Consider the following 21,615-nt stretch of genomic DNA (forward strand, 5'->3'; position numbering starts at 1 on the left):
ACGTACTCACTGCAGTAGAGCTCGGAGTAGAATCACCGCTCTCTTCCGGACTTCTTTGGGGTCTTTTAGCTCCTGTCCTGTCGTTGAGTGTAGAGTGTGCATGACCCTGCTCTGTCCATTCTTTTTCTCCACTCCAAAGAATAATTTGGACGGTGCGTCCATCAACGCTGCACTCATGAAGCGTGACCTCACCAACGCCCCTTGAGCCTTAGTGCCCTGCAGGTCTGCTAGCGCAGATTTTTTTTGAGATCCTTAATGTGGTCTCGATCTCCAGTGGATTCAGCTATATTCTGCAACTCCACAATTTCAGTCTCTAGATAAAACCGCTCCAAAAAAACTTAAACACGTCCTTAAAAAAACAATCATCTAAAAGAGCCAGTATGCGCTCTTTGATTTAAAATTATTTATAAAAACCTTACAAAAAAACTGCGTGATCAGTAAAACAAACAGGCACCATACTGCACATTTTAAAAATATTAAAATGGTGTTTAAAACAAAAAAACGTGTCTAGCTTGGCTAAAGAAATAGTACTCCCTCTGGAATGGGCCCATGTGTACTGTCCCATTCCCATTCATTCGCCTCCACACATCAACGACCTCATGTTCTTCTATCATCTGCCGAAGAGATCGCTGCGACGGGCCATGAGGTTCGATGTGGTTCCTGTCTAAGAGATCATTTTCAGTGGAATTAAAATCTCCTCCTAAAAATAAAAAAGCGTCATCACAAACGCTGCCTAAAACAGTGCTTAAAACCTTTAAAAAAACTACTCTCTCAGGTCCGGAAACAGGAGCGTAGACATTAACAAACACAAGAGTAATGTATTCAAAAGTTGCCGCCACCACCTGCTCGACCTCCATAGATTGTCGTGGGAAGTTTTTCGCAAACAGGACACCCACCCCCCCCCCCCCCCACTGGTCGTGGTGTTGTGACTGAAGTTATACCTGTATTAACAACGGGGATGTACCTGACGTGAAGCCCTCAGCAATCATCTCCTTGTCCAGGTCCGGCCTCTTGAATGTCCCAACTGAGAAGAACAAAAAGCAACAGCCATTTGAAAATAATAAAATCTATTTGCCTTTTTGACTTCAATGTCATATTAAAAGTACTGAACATGATAACTCAGAGGGCTGCAAATACATAAACTTAATCTTATGGGTGAGTGGGATTATATAAGGTTTTGTTTCAAAGACACGTACTTGATAAATTTACCTGGCACGTCAAAAGCAACTTTCCAGTTGGCATCAGCAATTACGTTTTGGGGGTGTTTGTTTTGGTTTGTGTCCTGTCTCCCCTAGGGCCGACCTTTCGCCTCGTTCCTCTGTTGGATCCAGGAGTACCGGCTGGCTCGCCTAGAGATGGAACGAGGGGAGAGGGAAAAGGACAGACAATTCGAACTTAGAAAGAAAGAAATAGACTCAGAGAAAGAGGTGCAAATCAGGCAGCTCGAGTTAGAGGCTGGTGTCGGGGTTCCGTTAGCTCCCAACCTCGGACAGTTTGAGGTGAGCAAGAATAAAGTTTCTTTCTACATTTGGATTACCGAAAGTACTTCAGTGAGATCAAGGTTCAAATTTCATGTCAAACTGTTTGTAACCTCTCTAAAAGACTTGGGTATTACCCACCAGGTCTCGAGTGCGTATCATCCGGAAAGCCAGGGAGCACTCGAGCGGTTGGACCAGACCCTCAAATCCATGATCCGCAACTACTGTATGGAAAATACAAATTGGGATGAGGGAGTGCCATTTGTGTTGTTTGCTAGTAGAGAAACAGTGCAAGTTAGGGTTTAGCCCTGCTGATTTAGTGTTCGGACATACACTAAGAGGACCGTTAAAGGTTCTGAAGGAACACGTTTTGTCCCCCACGTCTGTCAGTGCCACCAAGAACGCTCTGGATTCGTTAAACAGATGAGACCGGTTAAGCGTTTGTTTGTGCCGGGAGAGTTGGTTCTAGCATTGTAGCCCGTTCCAGGGTCGTCTCTCTCAGCCCGTTTCTCTGGTCCATATGTGATAGATAGTAAGCTCAGCGATACTATGTGATTAAGACCCCAGACCGTAGGCGTTCGATAAGGACATGTCACATTAACATGTTGAAAGAATACCGTACACTCTCTCCAATGACCCCATCCAGCCCGCTGTCTCATCAGTGGCCACTGTTGAGCTGCAGGCGGGGGCGTACCTGGAGGATGACCAGGAATTAAGACATTCAGTGAAACCGGGTGAACGTTTGGGTAATACAGAAATGTTGGGAAAGTTACCATCCCTTTTGGTACATTTAGATAGTGAGCAGTCTCAAGAGCTTGTGCCCTTGATTAATTTCTACCTTACTGTGTTTCATGACATACCTGGATGTACCTCTATTTTGGCACATGATGTAGGAAACGCGACCCCCATCCGTCAAAACATGTGCCGGGCAAATGCGTTTAAGAGGGAGAAGATGAAAGGTGAGACTGAGTACTTGGCCAAACAACATGGCCAAAGCCAGTAACAGTGCTTGGAGTTCACCTTGAACCATAGCTAGTTTCCCAGCCCCTGTTACGCGCAGCGAGCTTTGCCGTTTCCTAGGTATGGTGGGTTATTACCGTACGTTTTGCAAAAACTTTTAGACGGTGGTAGCCCCGTCTTCACTTTTGTCACCCAAGGTTCCGTTTAAGTGGTCTCCGGAATGTGAGCATTCTTTTAATTCCGCAAAGCTACTTCTGTGTACTGCCCCGGTGCTTGCAGCCCTTGATTTTAGCATACCTTTTAAAATGGAGGTTGACACTAGCGCCGTGGGCGCAGGTGCGGTCCTTTTACAGGAGGACGTTGAAGGGATCAATAGACCCGTCTGTTTCTTTTCAAAAAAGTTCAGTGACTGTCAGACAAGGTACTCCACCATCGAACAGGAGACTTTGGCCTTGTTATTAGCCCTTCAATTTTTCGAAGTGTACGTCGGGTCCAGTGTTGTGCCTGTTGTTGTATTCACTGACCACAATCCGCTAACTTTTCTCGACAGGATGTACAATCAGAACCGCCGGCTCATGAGGTGGGCGCTGATTGTACAGGGTTACAATTTATGCATCAAATATAAAAAGGGATCGGACAACATTGTTGCAGATGCGTTGTCTCTTGCACACTAGTGTTGTTTTGGTGTTTGTGTTATGTTTACTGTGATAGAATGGATGGTGCAATCCTGGATTGCACCTTTTGGGAGGGAGGGTGCGTGTTATGTTTTGGGGGTGTTTGTTTTGGTTTGTGTACTGTCTCCCCATGTACAGGATCTCTGCAGGCAAGATGGCTGCCCTTCACCCATGGGCACTGCCGATTGGACAACGACCTACCTGAACTCCTCCCCATTTCATTATTGGATGCAGCTGGTGCAGGTCTACACTCACCGGCCACTTTATTAGGTACACCTGTCCAACTGCTCGTTAACACTTAATTTCTAAGCAGCCAATCACATGGCAGCAACTCAGTGCATTTAGGCATGTAGACATTGTCAAGACAATCTCCTGCAGTTCAAACCGAGCATCAGTATGGGGAAGAAAGGTGATTTGAGTGACTTTGAAGGTGGCATGATTGTTGGTGCCAGAAGGGCTGGTCTGAGTATTTCAGAAACTGCTAATCTACTGGGATTTTCACGCACAACCATCTCTAGGGTCTCTAGACCATGTCCATCCCTTTATGACCACAATGTACCCAACTTCTGATGGCTACTTTCAGCAGGATAAAGCGCCATGTCATAAAGCTGGAATCATCTCAGACTGGTTTCTTGAACATGACAATGAGTTCGCTGTACTCAAATGGCCTCCACAATCACCAGATCTCAATCCAATAGAGCATCTTTGGGATGTGGTGGAACGGGAGATTCGCATCATGGATGTGCAGCCGACAAATCTGCGGCAACTGTGTGATGCCATCATGTCAATATGGACCAAACTCCCTGAGGAATGCTTCCAGCACCTTGTTGAATCTATGCCACGAAGAATTGAGGCAGTTCTGAAGGCAAAAGGGGGTCCAACCCGTTACTAGCATGGGGTACCTAATAAAGTGGCCGGTGAGTGTATAAAGACCAGGGGTCGGTTTTGCACCTCTGATGGCAGCGCTCTGCTGGTGGCTAGCTGTTGCGCTCTCCCATTGTTCTGCACTCGTTTCTGTTGTTGAGTTTTGTGAGTATTTTGTTTGTCAGTGTCAGAGTGTGTGTTGTCTTTGGTTTAGTGTGTATGTTACATTTTTTGTTTACTGTTTATTATTTGGGTTAAATACTTTTCTTCCTGTGTTGCAGGGGGGGGAGAGGGGATTTGGTAGGGAAGAGACCCATGGGTATACACCACCCATAGCTGACTGCCTGTCTAAATACACTAGGCAAGCCCTGCGTGGACCACTCCCTGTACTTTTGGTTAGCGGGCCTCACCCGTGCCCGAGGTAGAATAAGGGCCGGAGGGGAAATTAGGTCCGTTAGGAAAGTGTTCACCCTTCTTGTTTTTTTCTTTGCTTTGGTCTCGCCGAGCCCCTTTTCCCCTAAATACTTGTTTTGTTTACACCGGTTACCTTTGTGTTGGTGGTTGTCACTCCACACACCACGACCCCATACCTTTGGTAGCCGCTCCACCAGGGCTCGCGCTGCCTTTCCCATAGACGAAAAAGGGGACGTAACAATGTACCTGACGTGAAGCCCTCAGCAATCATCTCCTTGTCCAGGTCCGGCCTCTTGAATGTCCCAACTGAGAAGAACAAAAAGCAACAGCCATTTGAAAATAATAAAATCTATTTGCCTTCAATGTCATATCAAAAGTCCTGAACATGATGACTACTATCAGAGGGCTGCATATTCTGTTTATTCATGCAAATACATGAACTTAATTTTATGGGTGAGTGGGTTTTGTTTCTAAGACACATATTTGATACATTTACCTGGTACGTCAAAAGCAACTTTCCAGTTGGCATCAGCAATAACAACCGGAGGATTGTGGCCACATTGGTAACGGGAGAACTTAAATTCAAAGTCCATGAGGGATAGGAAGTAATGGAACGCTTTTCGTACTATCTGGTGGTGGTGGTGGTATGTGTTTTTGATAAAGATTTATGGTGTCCAGCATGCGTCCGCAGGCTGTCTTGTTCTGTAAAGCAGGAGAAACGGCACATGTAGAGGATTTACTGTTTTAAACAAATCCTCAAAATACAACATGTACGCTAAAATGATCAGGGATACTTCTAAGAAAATTTGACACTAAATGAAATTTTTGTTCATGGAATATCACTTAATTTTGATTAACTTGCAAAGAGCAGGAGCACATAGCAGAAGAGTAAGCAACACCCTGTTGTTAAAATTGTGGAACCCAGATGTGTAGTCTTGGAAACTAACATGATTTCCGCAGACAGGGCACTTCTTTATGGCAACAGAGACACGATCAATTAGAGCAAAAGGAAAATGTTTTAATTTTCAAAGTGAGCCAGTAAGTAACAGTAATCTTGAATGTTGTCATTTGTAAAATGCTTACCATTTAAAATTACAAAACAAATCCCTGTCACAAATTTAGATACAATAATTTAAGATAAATAAAATAGTGCTTGTGTAACAAAACGGCCTTTTGTTTCGATGCCACTTAAGTACGTTATTGTAACGCACCACAAGAGAGAAACCCAAGCGCAGAGCGCAGCTTTATTGGGGAAGTACAAACAAGGGTTAGGCGTAGTCGAGTCCAGTAGGCGGGCAGAGGGTCGAAGGCCAGCAGAGCGGGGATAAACAGAGGCACCGTCGGGGGGTCAGGCGTTGTCGTATCCGGAGTACAGGCGGGTGGTCGAAAGCCGGGATTGCGTGGAGCTAGGCAGAAGTACCGTCGAGGATCAGGCAGGCAGGAACGAGGTCTGGGACAAACGAGAGGTCAATAACAGGCAAGAACAGGAGATCGGGAAAACGCTCAGAATGTGATGGAACATGCACAAGACTTCGCAAGGAGTTTTGGGGAGTCACAGGCTTAAGTACAGGGCAGGTCCTGATTAGTGACGAGCCCCAGGTGCGTCGGTGGGCTGATCCCAGATGGCACAAACCACTACGGCTCGAAACAGAGGGGTGACTGAGGTCCCGATCTTTGAACCTCAATATTCCGGGGACGGGGAGCGTCTGCTTGTGACAGTTATCTTGTGAACCTACAAATCTTCACAGCATGTGATAAAATAACTAAATAAATATTTTGATTAAGGCATATAGAAAAAACATGATTTTCTTAGCATCAGATAATTTAATTTGACATAAAACAGTGGCAGTATTAATACAATATGTTGATACAAAAATGAAAATGTATTCTATGATGTGGTATGCAGTCCTAGGTCACAAGGAAAATAGATAATATTATTACCTTTTTCAATGTAGGTATATTCATAATGGGTGGCTTGTTTTCTTGTTTCCTCTATCAGACCTGAGGGCTATTGCACGAAACCCGGATAAGGGATTAAGTCAGGCTATCCAGGTTAACCTGGGAGGAATTTAGCTCCGACTTGGTTGCACGAAAGCAGGTTGAATTAAACCCGGCCAAGTAACCATGGTGATTTATTCTTTGAAGCTAGCCTGCTCCAGACCAGGCTAAGATTAATCCTGCAGCCTCATGTGTTAAATCAGCTGCCGCTTTGACCTGAAACAAACGGGTTTAACAGTTATTACGTTGTTTTCTGAATGCGTTCTGATTTATTTTTATTAACTTGTCACTATTGCTCTCACCAGTTTGGTTTTAAACTCTACTTTTGCAGATGTTTAGTTCGGTGGTCCGGTTTTTCCTTTGTGCAAATGGAGATGTTATGCAACGCAGGTATCTTCTTGATACAAGAAGTACTCTGTCATAACGAAGACTCTCTGGTCATTGACACTGTACGATGAACATGGCAGTTCGTGGTCAAGGAGCTCACTTTCCATGTCTTCGATGTCCTCTGGCTGTGTATCACAATTGTTGAGAACATTTGGAAACTCCTGAAAGATCCACCACCATGGCCATCATCTGATGCACACAGCGGTGGGATCGTCCCCTCTCCCGACAAGGACAATGCCACTGACCCCCCGCTGTGTCAAAGCTTACCATGGTACGTTCTAACCGGCACAAGTCGTCATTTTGTCACTAAAGACAGAAAAAAATATCCATCTTTTAGAAAATCCTGCATGTCCATAAAAAATGGGGTTGAGGCTTTCAGTTCCCCTGTTGGCTGCTGCTGCGTGCAGCTCCTTGCACAGTAGAGATGAGTCCCTTGTCCAACATTTTATGTAGCGAATCATTTTTCACAGATGCTGAGGGTACGTATGGCTCGGCATACTTGACCCTTTCCAGGTGAACACACTCTTTCCCTGGATTCCCCGAAGCTTTAGCAATGTCCATCAGTTTCTGACACAATGAAACTTCACAATCAATGATTGGTGTGCTTGTAGACTTGATGACATTAATCGTGAAAAGAGGGCCTGAATCATGTTGTCACGAACCAACGCTCCTCTTCCCCAGAATATTGAGGCCTGAAGACCGGGATCCCAGATACCCCTATGGTTAAGGCTGCATTGGTTTGTGCCATTCGGGATCAGCCCATTGAGTGGGCACGGCCACTCCTCCCGCATCAAGAGGGACTGTGTATATAAGCTCCTGACTCCTCAGAGCTCTTTGCGAAGTCTTGTGCATGTTTCATCACATTCTGAGCGTTTGCCTGATCTCCTATTCCTGCCTCTTGTTGAAGACCCCTCGTTTGTCCCAGACCTCATTCCCACCTGCCTAATCCCTGACGGTGCCTCTGCCTATCTACGCTCTCCTGGATTACGACCATCTGTCTGTTCACTGGACATGACTACGCCTAACCCTTTGTTCAATAAATCTGCGCTCTGCGCTTGGGTTTACTCCTGTCTCTTGTAGTGCGACATAAGTGCCATTGTCAGGGTCAATGTACATTATTGAGATTGTCGGTCGGTTGTGAAGGTCACGGATATGGCGTCTTTGACGAGATGAAAGAAATGCAATGCAATGCATGCACGGAATCTTTGTATTACTCTCTGAATCATTTGGATGGGGGACATCACCTGCTTTCTCTGTGTCAGTCTGTGTTTGTCTAAAACAACAAAGATAAAGAATTAACAGAAAACATTAGGTTCCATGTAACTTATGCAAGTATTTTAGGTTATTTCTTGTTTAAAATGTTTTGTCTAAGTAAATTTGTTGAGGTATTATGGCATAAAGATTCCAATAATGTTACCTGAATAGACGGGGGTGGGCTGGTATAATTGTAATAGAACAAATAGAAGGTTCTACAACAAAAGTTGGCTCGTCTTAATGCTTTATGTTTTAGGAGGCAGGCCTTATCTTTTTTTGTTATTGGCACTATATATAAAGATGCAAAACAGTGAATGTTAGTTAGTGTGTCAATGTATAATAGTATGGGTGCTAAATATTTTTTTAAAAGAACGTTACCTCTATTCTTGTATGACTCCATGCCTGCAATTGAAAGACAAATTGGCCGTCATAAAATTACAATACAATATTGTTATTCACTACAAATTCCCCTGATTTGAAAGATTTTTACTTCATAATCAAGTATACTTACTTAATTGAGATATAATGGGACTACAGATATTTAGCAAAATCGTATGTATGTTTCACATTATATAATTTTATATTACATAACGACACCATAATAACATTGGATTAATGAAATTTATGTATTTCAGATCCTAAAGGAAAAGTATTTTATAAGCTAATTTAACCAAAAAACAGCTAGGGGTATGATTGTAAAATGGTACTCTAATTCCCATGTATTTACAGTTCATATTTATACTTTTTTTTTTAATTAATTGCAATTCAATATTCTAATATCTTTATCATAAATCGATATGAATACCATTATATATTTGCCTTAGTTGTTGCCCTTGGAAATACCGGAGTGTGACATATAATTACTATGAAGTTGGTGAAGGTGTTTCCTGAAGAGTGCAGTTTGGGAAAACACTCTGAAGTTACAGAATGGACAATGGTTGTGGCTTCTATGCCTCTGATTTGTGTCCTGGCAATAACACGACACCACAAATGTCTGTTTCAAAGAAAATTGTATAAAATTAGTTCCCTATCAGGGAACTCGAGCTGCGTAAAGACGCTGTGGGAACGCCCCTGCGTGACCGCGTCATGAAGCACGTGTGAAATTCAACCAATGGCGAGCTGGTACGTCATAGCGGGGATGCTGGACCAGGGCGCTATAAAGGGACCCGAAGGGCAGGACCATTCATCTCTGTGCCTTCATCTAGTGCGTGTGGAGTTTTCCACTTAGATAGAAATGGCTGAGCGGTTTGTCCAGTGTGTTCCCCCTTGCACCCGATTTATCACGCGCAGAGACTCACACGATCTGTGTGTTGTCTGCTTAGGCTTGGAGCACCCCCAGCTAGCCCTTGAGGGGCATTTGCCTTGGCAATCTCGCGTCGCTCGCCGAGCTCTCTTCAATGAGGACGGGTCGACGAGGCGTGCTCCCCGCGGTTGCCTTCCTGGGGATCACAAATGGATCTCACGGAGGATTCCGGGACAGCTGATGCCTTTTCCCGGCCCTTCACCGTGGGATCCAGGCGCTCGCGGGTAGGGTTGGGTATCGTTTGAATTTGAGCGATTCCGATTCCGATTTCGATTCCTTGTTTCGATTCCGGTTACCAGCGATTCTCGATTCCGATTCTTTTAAGAGGCAGGGTCAAAAAAGTTTAAGTTTAAGATATTTTAAATGAGCTAGCTAACCAAGGGTCTTTCTGAAGGAAAAAGTCTGACCTTCTCCATCAATGTTAATTCTATGAACTTTTTATTGGAATCAGAGGAAGAGGCAGCGCGTCAAACACGGGGCACACGGAGGGGGGGAAGCGCGCGCAACGCTCCCAACCTCAAATCAGGGACACTTTCGCTGACGGGGGGCTGCTGGCGGTCGACGCGGGGAGTGCTAGCACAATCTTTTTTTCTTTCTTTGCAGCGCCAGCCTCACTGCTCATTTTAACAGATAGAACCGCTCCGCTCGGGCCACCCGGCACCGCCGCGCGCACTGGTCTGATGCGTCACAACTTCACAACAACCGGGAGTTTTTTGCAGAGTTTTCGGTTTGTTTCGGGAAGTGTAACCACACTTTGGATCGCCGACGCACGCTAGACATGTTCGATCGCGCTGTTACGCCAACACTTCCGGTGGACGCTTCTTCGTTGGTGTTCAGCGGTTTCTATTTCCGGTCGGCGCCGGCGGACTGAGAATCGAAACTAGGAATCGAATTTTAAACTTTTGAACGATACCGGGTAAATCGCAAAGCTAGTTTCGATTCCACTCGATTCTCGATACTCAACCCTACTCGCGGGGCGTCTCGTCCGGGGCGGAGGCACGCTCCGCGGCTTCCTCCACCCCGGACGAGACGCCGCTCTCACGTTTTTCCGGCTCGGAGAGCGTAGAGGCAGCGGAGGCTGACGCCGAGGCGACACATTCCCCCGCTGCCGCAAAAGAATTGCTGGAGGTCCTCACCCGAGCAGCTGACCGATTACACATCAGCTGGCCGGCGAGTGAGCGGCAGCCGTCTGCCCCCGGTAGACTGCAGGAGCGGTTTTTACCTTCCCGCAGAGTGCCTTCACGCCAGTGCCTGCCGTTCTTCCCAGACGTCCACACTGAGGTGTTGGCGTCCTGGAGTAGGCCAGTGTCTCCTCGCGTGTACAACCCGCGTACGGCATTGTACTCGTCTTTAGCTGAGGCTAGGCGACATGGCTACGGAAGGATGCCAGCCGCGGAGGGGGCCCTGGCGAGTCATGTTTCCCCCGCGGCCGTGTCGTTGAGGACACCGGTATTGCCCACCAAGCCTTCGAGGACTACCTCGGTTCTGGTGGGCAGGGCTTACTCTGCGGCGGGGCAAGCGGCGTGCTGCCTGCACACGATGGTGCTTATCCAAGCGTATCAGGCAGAGCTGCTGGCCGACGTGGCCGAGGGGAGGGAGCTAACGCTCGAGGCAGTAAGTGAGCTGAGGCACACGGCTGACCTCGCGTTACGAGCCACCAAAGAGACGGCGAAGTCCGTCGGCCGCTCCATGGCAGCCCTGGTGGCTACGGAGCGGCACCTTTGGCTGAGCCACTCCGCACTGCAGGAGAAGGACACGTCCGTTATTCCTGGATGCCCCTGGTGCTTCGGGGCACGACCGGGTCCAGCGAGCGTGAGCCCGAGGGCCGCTCGCTCCCATTAAGGAGGGTGCCGGCTCTACTACATCAGCGCTTCCCTGCCAGTACACTGTTACAGGGCGCGGTGTCTGTAGACCCGGGACTTCCAGAGACCGGCCCCGAGGGGTCGGAGCCCCTGAGAAACTTTTTGGGAGAGTGGAGCCGATTCTGGATCTCCGCCGTTTGAACCACGCTGTTGCGAAGTTGAGCTTCAAAATGCGCACTCTCAGATCGCGGCACAAATCAGGTCCGAGGACTGGTTTGTCACGGTGGATCTCCAGGACGCTTACTTTCATATTCCCATTCTCCCTCGACACAGGAAGTTCCTGAGCTTTGCTTTTGGGGATAAAGCTTACCAATATAAGGTCCTTCCTTTTGGCCTAGCTATCTCGCCCCGTACGTTCACTAAATGCGTGGATGCAGCTCTGGCGCTATTGCGTCTCCAGGGCATCCGTATTTGAACTACTTGGACGACTGGTTGACTTTAGTGCCCTCTGAGCGCCCGGCGGCCCAACACCGTGATGTTGTGCTCGCCCATATCAACCGTCTGTCCCCAGCACGTAGGACCACCTTCCTGGGTGTAATTTGGGATTCGACCACGATGCGGGCACACCTGTCTCCCGCTCGGGTAGTTTCAATCCTCTCTGCTGTTCAGCAGGCTAGACTAGGCCAGCCACTCACTGTGAAACTGTTTCAGAGACTGTTAGGTCTCCTGGCAGCGGCATCCAATGTGATCCCTTGCGGCCTGTTACACTTGAGACCGTTGCAGTGGTGGCGCAAGACCAAGGGATTCTCCCCAAGGGGGAACCAGCACCGCCTGATCAAGTCACTCGGCGCTGCCCGAGGGCCTTGGTCATATGGAGGCACCCTGGGCTTCTAGCCCAAGGGCCCGTTTTAGGGGCGATCTGTCGCCAGGTCATCCTCACGACAGACGCTTCGCTCACGGGCTAGGGGTGCAATCATGCACCCTGTCGAGGCCGAGACTCCACCCAGAGACGGTGGAGTGCCTGTGTGGTCACTTCGGCCGCGCCGATGTGGACCTAATTGCCTCTGCAGAGATAACTCATTGTCCTCGGTGGTTCTCCCTCACGCACCCCGCCCCTTTCGGCTTGGATGTCGGAGTCAGCCTACTGTTAGTAGCCCCGTTCTGGCCGGCCCGAGTATGGTTTGCGGACCTAATATCGCTTCTCGCAGGCCCCCCGGTGGAGATCCCCATCAGGTCGGACCTGCTGTCTCAGGCGTCGGGGTCCATAGTTCACCCCCGCCCGGAGCTTTGGAAGCTATGGGCGTGGCCCTTAAGGGGGCCCGCCCTTTAAGGTCCGGTCTCTCGACTGAGGTCGTAGAGACCACCTGCTACTCCAGAGCCCCGCCACTAGGAGGGCGTATGCCGTAGATGGTGCCACCTGCTGTGGAAACAACTGCGGACCCAGTTAACTGCCCGGGGGGTTCAGTACTGGAGGTCCCGCTGCGTAAAGCGTTCTGCCATACTCCCGGCCTGCCCGTGGCACTCGATTCGGCCTTTCAGAGATGAATGGTCCTGCCCTTCGGGTCCCTTTATAGCGCCCAAGTCCGGCGTCCCCGCTATGACGTACCAGCTCGCCATTGGTTGAATTTCACACGTGCTTCATGACGCGGTCACGCAGGGGCGTTCCCACAGCGTCTTTACGCAGTCTCGTTCCCTTACATACCTAACCGAGAGACGATATCTTGGTTACATGAATATTTAGCCTACCCTACAGAAGGCTCCACTTGCAATGTGCAAAATATACATTCGGGACCAACAAACTGAAGAACGGAATGTTTATCATGGAAGACCTGATGTGAATCTGCAAGAGAATATATGTATTTATTTATTGATGAATAAGAAATCTCAATATATAATATAAAAAAGGTCCCTACTTCATTCTAGGGAAGCATAATGAACAAAATATATGCCTGACCTCAATGTGTGAACTCTTTGGTCTAGTACTAGTTATTGGCAGGCCTATAAATCAATGTAGGCCTACATCAGGGTTATTACCAAAAATAATGCCTATATGTAATCAGTATAGAATACCTTTCATAGAATATAAAGTCATTAATATACACATACGCAAAATTAACATGTGCCGAGTTCCCTTCCAACGCTTGAACAAAAACGGATCAGTCGCCACGTTGACATTACTTCATAGCTGATATTTCATAGTGCCTCACAATATTGTCTAAACAATCACTTTTTGTGGTACATGGGAACTACTATGACTTTAGGAAGTCATTTTAAATCGTTCGAGCTAATGCAGCATGGAGGAAAAGTCTCGCTCGTCCTTACCTGCCATGGCGGTGTCCTTTTAGCCATGTCACTGCGTGCCACGAGGTGCCACACGGTGCCACTCAGTTGCCATTGCTTTCCAGTGCCACAATGAGGATCTCAGCCCTGCAGCATGTGTAAGTATCCATGGCCATGGAGCACCTGGGTTCATTAACGAGCTGATCAAAGGGCAGAGAGCATAACTGCGATTTACACAGAATTCACACCTCAAAGAAAAGAGTTCGAGGAGGAGGGGGGTGGAGAGAATGATAGGATGGTTCTGAAATGTCCTCTGTCAGACTGCACTAATCAGCTAATAGTTGTATTGGAGGCTACGGGGCTTGCGACAGACTTTGTCTCACTCTCGGGCTCCTCAGGCAGAAAGTAAATAACTCTGGAATTCCATACCCATATGAGTCCAACCAGCTTTTGTGCAAGTCCAAGCTAAACTCCTCCAGGATAACCTGGATAGCCCGGCTTAATCCCTTATCCAGGTTTCGTGCAATAGCCCCTTGAGCCGAGGTAGAGAAGAACCGTTAACAATGTGGTCAAGGATTGTTGAGTGTTTTTGCCATAGCATTAGTTTGGGGTTTGTGAACTGTCAATCTGGCAGGGAATGAGTGGAAGTCAGGGGGAATATAAAGCCTGCTGTCAGGATCCCTGTCTGACCTATTGTGTGTCAGCGCTGTGTCCCTCAATCTCCTCATGTGTCTGTATGCCGTGTGCTCGGTGTTTGTTTTGTCGGTGCTTCCTCCAGATATCTGTATGGAAGTAAATTGATTGGTTGAAAAGGTTATTGAATTTCTAGCACTGAATATTTATGCTTTGAAATTGTGTACCTGAATGTTTTTCAACATTAAAACACCGCAAAAAATAAAACCTAAAAAAAATCACTGTTAAAATATTCAACCCACAAAATTCAGCCGTGAGACACCAACATCCGGGACACTAAGGTAGAGCAATCAATTCTAGATTCAAGATCAGTAGCGCGCGTCAAGCAAAAGGAGCGAGCACCTAATACACCTTCGGCTTCGGATTGTAGCCATGTCCAAAACAAACAAACACGCACGCGTAGCCAAACCAGTAGGCATGTAACACCGTCACTGAAAATGGGTTCTTGTTTCAGACTTTATGAGCAAATACAGGATCCCTTTGAGTTAAATTCTAAAGCCTCGCATTAAGACGCACATCCCTTTATTTAAGACCCAACTGAGATCGGCTTGTGCCGCTCAGAAAAAGGATCCTTCCACCGACCACTTTCTGCACTCGGCGCTACTGCGGTTATTCCTGCATGTCCTGTCGGGTTTATGCGTCTCCACGCTCCGTTAAAGCCGCTGCCCTCCTACCCCCCCACACACTACGATACAGCGGCTCATGTGCCTCTTCAAGCGTGTTCCTGGTTTCAAGACTCCGCCAATCACTCCTAACAGCTTGTCGAAGGATCTCAGCATCATTAAATTAATTCAAAACTAGAAGAAAAGGCGTATTCTGACTAGCTGTACGCTCTCGTTTAACTTCCGCTTAGTTCATGTCCAATACAGTCTGTTAATGTACAAAAGGTATATTTGGTGTATTTGGTGCTAGCTCCTTTAGCTTGACGCACGCTCCTGAGCTTGAATCTAGAATCGATTGCTCTACCTTAATGTCCCGGATGTTGGTGTCTCTGGGTTGAATTTTGTAACCGTCATTTCTTTTGCGGCTGAATTTTTTTGCGGTGTTTTAACATTCAGGTACATAATTTCAATGCATAAATATTCAGTGCTAGAAATTCAATAACCTTTTTATTTCAACCCCCGATGACACAGATTTACCTCAATACCATGGCCACACCTCTAATTGGTGCACAGCTGCGGACGATCTGGCCCGTTAACACCAGCAGTATATCAACCCTGGTCGTGCAGACCTGTCTCAAGGTGCTGTTGGTTGTGTGTTGATTTACACTGCCTCAGGATTGCATGTATCCAGTGTCTGGAAAGGGTGGGAAACCCATTAGTGAATATTGGCTGTGGTTTGTCCACACGGATGACGTGTTGGGTGTCATGGACTGAGCTGTGACATGCTCATGCAGCGTGCAGGCGCCCCAATGCAAACGATACATTGTCGTTTTCATCATCCGTTAACGTCTTCTGGTATCATTTAATAAAAATAGCCACACTGGCTGTCAAAATTCTCATTGATTTAGTTAAAACATGGTAATTTCAACACTGTATGCAATAGTGTTGTTACCTCTGACCCTCCTGCTTCGAAGCTTGTGTCGAAATATGAAACAGTGCAAGGCGAAGCAAATCGGTGCTTGGTTCATTTCCTCTAACAAGGTTGGCAATAGGAAGGCCAAGTTTGTCATTTGTATTGTGTAATTATTAATTCATTAGTGATGTGATGTTTATAATATCTCAATAATTTCATGCCCCATCCCATGTATCTCTCTCTCTATATATATATAATGTTTATGAAAATCAGGCAAACCTGTTCCACAATAAACATTTTCAGTCATTGGAGATCCCAGCTTTACAATGGTTTTACTTGCCTACAAATTGTCACTGAGTATCTTTTCCAGGGCAGATGCCCGGTCTCTCATCCCATAATGTCACCAGACATGAAAGGTGTCGAGGGAACAGCCTTGATGGTCACAAACACCTTTAGAATTATGGAGAACAGTTTCTAATACTCTAAAAGCCTGTTGTATTTTAAGATTATTCTAAAACAGCCATGTTTACTGTTCAATGTATTTGGAGGTACATGTTTGTATAGACCTCAGTAAGGGATAGAGAAGTGTCTGGCTAGAGGGTGGCCAGCTCTGTCAATGATATAGATAAAAGCACTGTGAAGAAAATGAGAGCATGAGCTGATTGGACTGAGCGTGCTCTGGCCATAAAAGGAGAAATGAAGACTAATGGGCATATGATTGGCCAGGGAGCTGGGTTGCCGGGACAATGAGTAATGACAACTCCTTCCCACAATGAGTACATCCAACTATTGATAGGATCATTGGCCTTTTGGACTGGAAGGCAGGCTAATCTACCACACTTCATTCAGTAGTGCACACAAACAGACAAGAGGAGATGGATGCAGCATGAAGGTGAGGCCGTATGCATGCACATGACATTTCATATGACTGTCACCACTTAAATTTGTCGCTCAAATCATTATCAGATTAATGAGCTGGCTCTCTTCTCTTTGTTTATAGTCACAATTGTTTCTCTCTCTCAATGGGCATTGCCAAAGAAGGCGCTCAGACATTTGACTAAATAAGGACTATCAAAAGAACAGTGAGATGAATGCAATAAAATATTAAACGCATCCGGGGTGCGTTAACATCCAACATGAAACTGCCATGTGCCGGCAGTTTTAGATCGAAAGAGCTTTTTGTATTGGAAATAAAATGAATGGATGCGCAACATACAGCATTGAACTGTGCAGAGAAATTCCTGTGTCAAACAGACCAATTTACTTGCTGATAGGCTAAGCTGGCTACTAAACTACTTCAATCTCAACATCTACCCTGCGCGGCACAGTCGGCAGAGGACCACCACTCTGTGGAAAACATCCTGGCTATATGTCTGGAGATTGTAGGCACAGCTGTCAAATGATGAAGAGTTGAGAGCAAAGTACACGAGGACAGCAGGAAATGTTCCATCCGGTGGAATTCTGAAAACACGTTTTTGCGAACTCCTCCCAGACGCTTGGTCCGATTTTCACGAAACCTTCAGCAAAATGATCATTGGCTCAATGCCATCAAAAGTTATAAAAGCTTGTTAATATCTCATTGGGTTTTTAATTGATGGACCAATCAAGTTCTAGGGGGTGTGGCCTAAAAAGGAAAAGCCCTGTTGCCACCAAATCTTTAGAACATGTTCACATTGGGTCCTAGAATTTCCCCTGAATTTTTTTTTAAATTGAACATTAGGGGGCGCTATAGTGATTCACTGTATTTTTGCTTGCTTTTCGCAATTTCCACCGTATTTTGGTTTTACAAACAAACAAACTCCTCCGAGAGTTTAAATCCGATCGATTTCAAAATCAGGCAAGTTGATCCTGACAGCCATGGGGTCAAGAGTTTTCATAAAACTACCTGGGCGTGAGCCCATTTTGGACAATTTTCTTCAAAAATGTAAAATGGTATTACCCTAAGGAACATTGATATTTCTGGCTAGAAATTTTAATTCATGATGCTTGTGTAGGCCTATAAGTGTTGCCATGAAAGGATTTTTGAAAAAGTATAGCGCCACCTATTGGCTTAGGTCAATGCAAAATTTCTACAGTCAGATGTCCATTTTCTAGCCCTTTAATCTGATCCACTTCAAATCTGTGAATATAAGCCTTAAGCCTGTGATGATAGGTCACAGTGAACATTGGGAGTTTTTGACCATTTTTGTTGCCGTGACAACACCATCTTCGCATGAAAGTTCAAGCACATCTTCTGAGCCCTGGCAAACTCAAACTCTTGAAAAGCTCTGAGTGTCCTAAGTGATGACCTTTACAGAACTGATGTGGAGTTTTTTGAATCAAAAGTGAAGAATTGCCTCAACAGCGCCCCCTGGAAGTTTTTGACGAAGCAGCGCTGGCACCCTGTTTGACCTACAAGTACGGTGATTTTTTTAAACAAACAGGAAGTCGGTTATAATTTTTTTAGTGTGAATATTCCCAGTATTTTTGCAAGAGAGTCACCAATCCTATCTGAGGGACGTTTTGAATTCCAAAATTGTATCACAGCTCATCTGCAGAGCTCTTGGCCCCCGTCGCCGGAGATGTGGGTTCGATTCCCGGCACGCCAAATCTTTTTTTATTTTTTACCTCTATTTAGGTTTTGCACTTTGTACATCGCCACAACTTATTTAATAAGACTCCTGATGTGACTTCAAATGTGTTTAATGAATCCAGGATGTGATATTTGTTCAGTATGCAGGGGCAGGGATTTAATTTGTCATGTTTTACATATTTTGTTTTTTTACATGAGAATATGGTTCGGTACATGCTGAGTTAATGAATATACATTCTAAAGTGCAATGTCCGTGCGAACAGCTGACCGGGGGGCGCTTGTTGTAGCGGGGCAGCCAACACGGACACTTATATAATTACATCTATGGTTTAAATACACGTATTCTGCACAATCTGTGGGCAATACATATCAGAGCCAAGAGCAGCGAGTGTAGTCAACTTTTTGCAGCTCGGCAATAGCCTAGTGTTGGTGGACTCCGTTTAGAGTGATTTATTTTGTCACTTTAGTCTCATTTTGACCCGCGTGTCCGGCTGACCGCTGCCCCCCCAACATGCAAGGAGAGGCGAAGACCCGTTCATCGCTGCTCGCAGCTTTAATTTTACTTTACATTTTTCTAAATTTGAGACACACAGGAAATACCGGTTCTAATTAAATTTATAGAAATGGTAGCTGGGATTGAGGGTAGTTTCTTTGAGGGACCACATCAGAGAAGCCCACGATACTCCTTGACGGACTTTGAAAACGGCCTCTACAGGTGCGTTGGTTTAAATGCAAATAAGCACAAACTTATCTTTTGTGTTAAACGTTTTTATAACTTAAGTAATACATTTACGCCCAATCTACGTCAATAGGACTGTTGGAGAGATTTTGGCTGTAAGTCTGGCACAAGGATGTTTTAATGTACAGATAAACCCCACACTTCTAAACAGTGATGCAGTGGCAGATGTCCAGTTGTGTGGGTTAATTGACAGGGTAAGACCTCTATGTTTACATAGAATATGGCACATAGACATTCTATAAGTTATCATTTATCTTCAGATTTTCAGGTTGAGTTGTCAACTGAACTTTCGATTGAAGGCTTGCAGCGCCGACACATCACGCACTGCGTGTAGGGCACCAAGTGCCTGGGGGGGCATAAAAAAATCAGCACATTAGGCTACTAGTATAAATAACAAATAAAATATGTCTAAAGCATGTTAATATGCAAAAGCAATACAAAAGTAATGGGCCTAGACCAAATTAGTCGAGAAAAAGGGGAACCTCCTGTGCGGCCCCCACCTCCCAGTGGTTTGTTCAATTATATCTCAAATGTGGCATCAAGAGTCGAGGGCAGAAAAAAGAAGAGACAGCGGGATGATGCTCGCGCGTCGCTGTCAGGTAAGACAATGTTTTAAATCAGGGGTCCCCAAACTTTGTCTTGTGAGGACCGTTGCTAGCGGTCAACGGGCGGCCGGCTGGCCACATATACTCGCTCTCATAATGTCCGCACGGATCGCCGGTGGGCAAATTTTCTGTTACCGTTAGCAATAAGACTAGCAATCATTCCTCAGGTTGCTAGCTAGCTAGCAATGGTATTTCTGAAAAATTGGGCCTGCTATTTCTTTTAGCCATCAGAGATATAGTCAGGTAACGTTAGCCTATTAGCCTAGTTTGCTTTGCACTTCAGGACGCTTTTTTTGCGTTGGTTATCAATTATGTTCAAACAATCTTATTGTGTAGTGAAAAAGTAGCCTAGCTACAAGTGACACTTTCACAACATAATGAAATGATGAGTGGGAAACTGCTCTTGGTAAGGTTAACTTTGGAAAAACCCTTTGACTGCACGTGATGTGATTAGGGAACATTTAAGTGGTCTGGCTGTCATCAGCATCAATGGGGACGTGATAGCTGATTTTGCAGCTAGGAAATGCAGGCGTGTGCCTCTCTAGAGCCTTTGACAACTGATGGTAGTGAAAATGTTTGTAATATTGTTCTATCGGATAGCAGAATGGTCTCTTTTATAGAGATGGTAAAGTAAATTCTACTGTGCAGTTTGTACTTATGTATATTATTTACTGAAAAAATGTGCACGTTATATACTTGAATACTTTCTGAGTTTGCAATGTTCAGTTCCAAATCTGTGTTTTTAGTAAGCAGTCTCTGATGCCCGATCCGAGCCAACGAGCTACGGCTAGCACCAGAGTAGCGCCTTGCAAACATTCGCAACACAAATCAAAACACAATGTTATAATATGCTTATTACTAGGGTATCGAGAATCGATTGGAATCGGGACTAGCTCTGCGATTTACCCGGTATCGTTCAAAAGTTTAAAATTCGATTCCTAGTTTCAATTCTCAGTCCGCCGGCGCCGACCGGAAAAAGAAACCGCTTAACACCAACGAAAGAAGCGTCCACCGGAAGTGTTGGCATAACAGAGCGATCGAACATGGATAGCGCGCGTCGGCGGTCCAAAGTCTGGTTACACTTTTCGAAACAAACCGCAAAATTGTTTCATGCATAAGAGGGTGCACGTCTAATATGATTAAGCACCTCCGAGGTCATGGAGTGGAAGTAAATGTGTGCCCCGTCTTTGACGCCCTGCGCTGCCTCATCCTCTGGCTCCAACCCTCAGCCTGGCACCGCAGTGACTGCATTCCAAATCCGGTAAGTAAATACATACAATAAATATGTCTTGCGCCAACATTGAGGCAGCTAGCAAATTAACCCGTTAAAATATATTCAAGTTCATCGTAAAGTTAAGAAAAAGTAAAAAGTTCATAGAACTAACATTGATAGAGAAGGTCAGACTATTTCCTTCAGAAAGACCTTTGGTTAGCTAGTTCATTTAAAATATCTAAAACTTTTTTGACCCTGCCTCTTAAAAGAATTGGGAATCGAAACAAGGAATCGGAATCGTTCAAATTCAAACAATACCCATGTCAGGTGTGGTTCGCTGATGCAGGTGAAGGCAGGCAGGCAGGATTCAAATTTCCAAAATGTGCTCTTTATTTAGCACAAAAACGAACAGAAGCCAAAGAACGTGCACCAACGACGAGTGACAACAGGCACTCACAGGACAGGAAGTGAAGCTCACCCAGAGACACGAGAGACAAGAAAACTACAAAATAAGACAGGAAGAGGACCCTAACAACACGTCTGGAGTGAACAGCGTATTAGAATGCTATAGTTTTTCATTTAATCTGCTATTCTCACAATACAGCCTGCCACGAGTAAACAGAGTAAATCCGAAAATTATGACATCAGTTTAATTGTATGTCTGAAACATTTGTGATCAGTACTTCTATATTTTCTGGTGGTTTTTTTTTCAAATGCAAGTTGGAACTACATGTTTTGAACATCACCGATAATCAGCACTATTAAAAACTCTTTTTTAATCTGCAAAAGATGAAACAGAATAGTAATAATCACATTTTGTATTGCAGAACAAATTGTGTACATTTAGACAACATTACAGCATAT

General features: G+C 45.5%; 1 non-coding gene across 1 annotated transcript; it reads right to left on the reverse strand.

The window, feature by feature from the left end:
- Positions 1–963: 963 nt before the first annotated feature.
- LOC119198130 (uncharacterized) lies at positions 964–1,689 on the reverse strand. The gene is made up of 3 exons (XR_009957073.1): positions 1,620–1,689; positions 1,210–1,349; positions 964–1,024 (listed from the first exon to the last, which is right to left on the reverse strand). It is a non-coding gene; the product is annotated as an uncharacterized LOC119198130 (transcript).
- Between the last annotated feature and the right edge of the window lie 19,926 nt (positions 1,690–21,615).

This window comes from Pungitius pungitius, chromosome 11, assembly GCF_949316345.1.
Source record: "Pungitius pungitius chromosome 11, fPunPun2.1, whole genome shotgun sequence".
NCBI classification, from domain to species: Eukaryota; Metazoa; Chordata; class Actinopteri; order Perciformes; family Gasterosteidae; genus Pungitius; species Pungitius pungitius.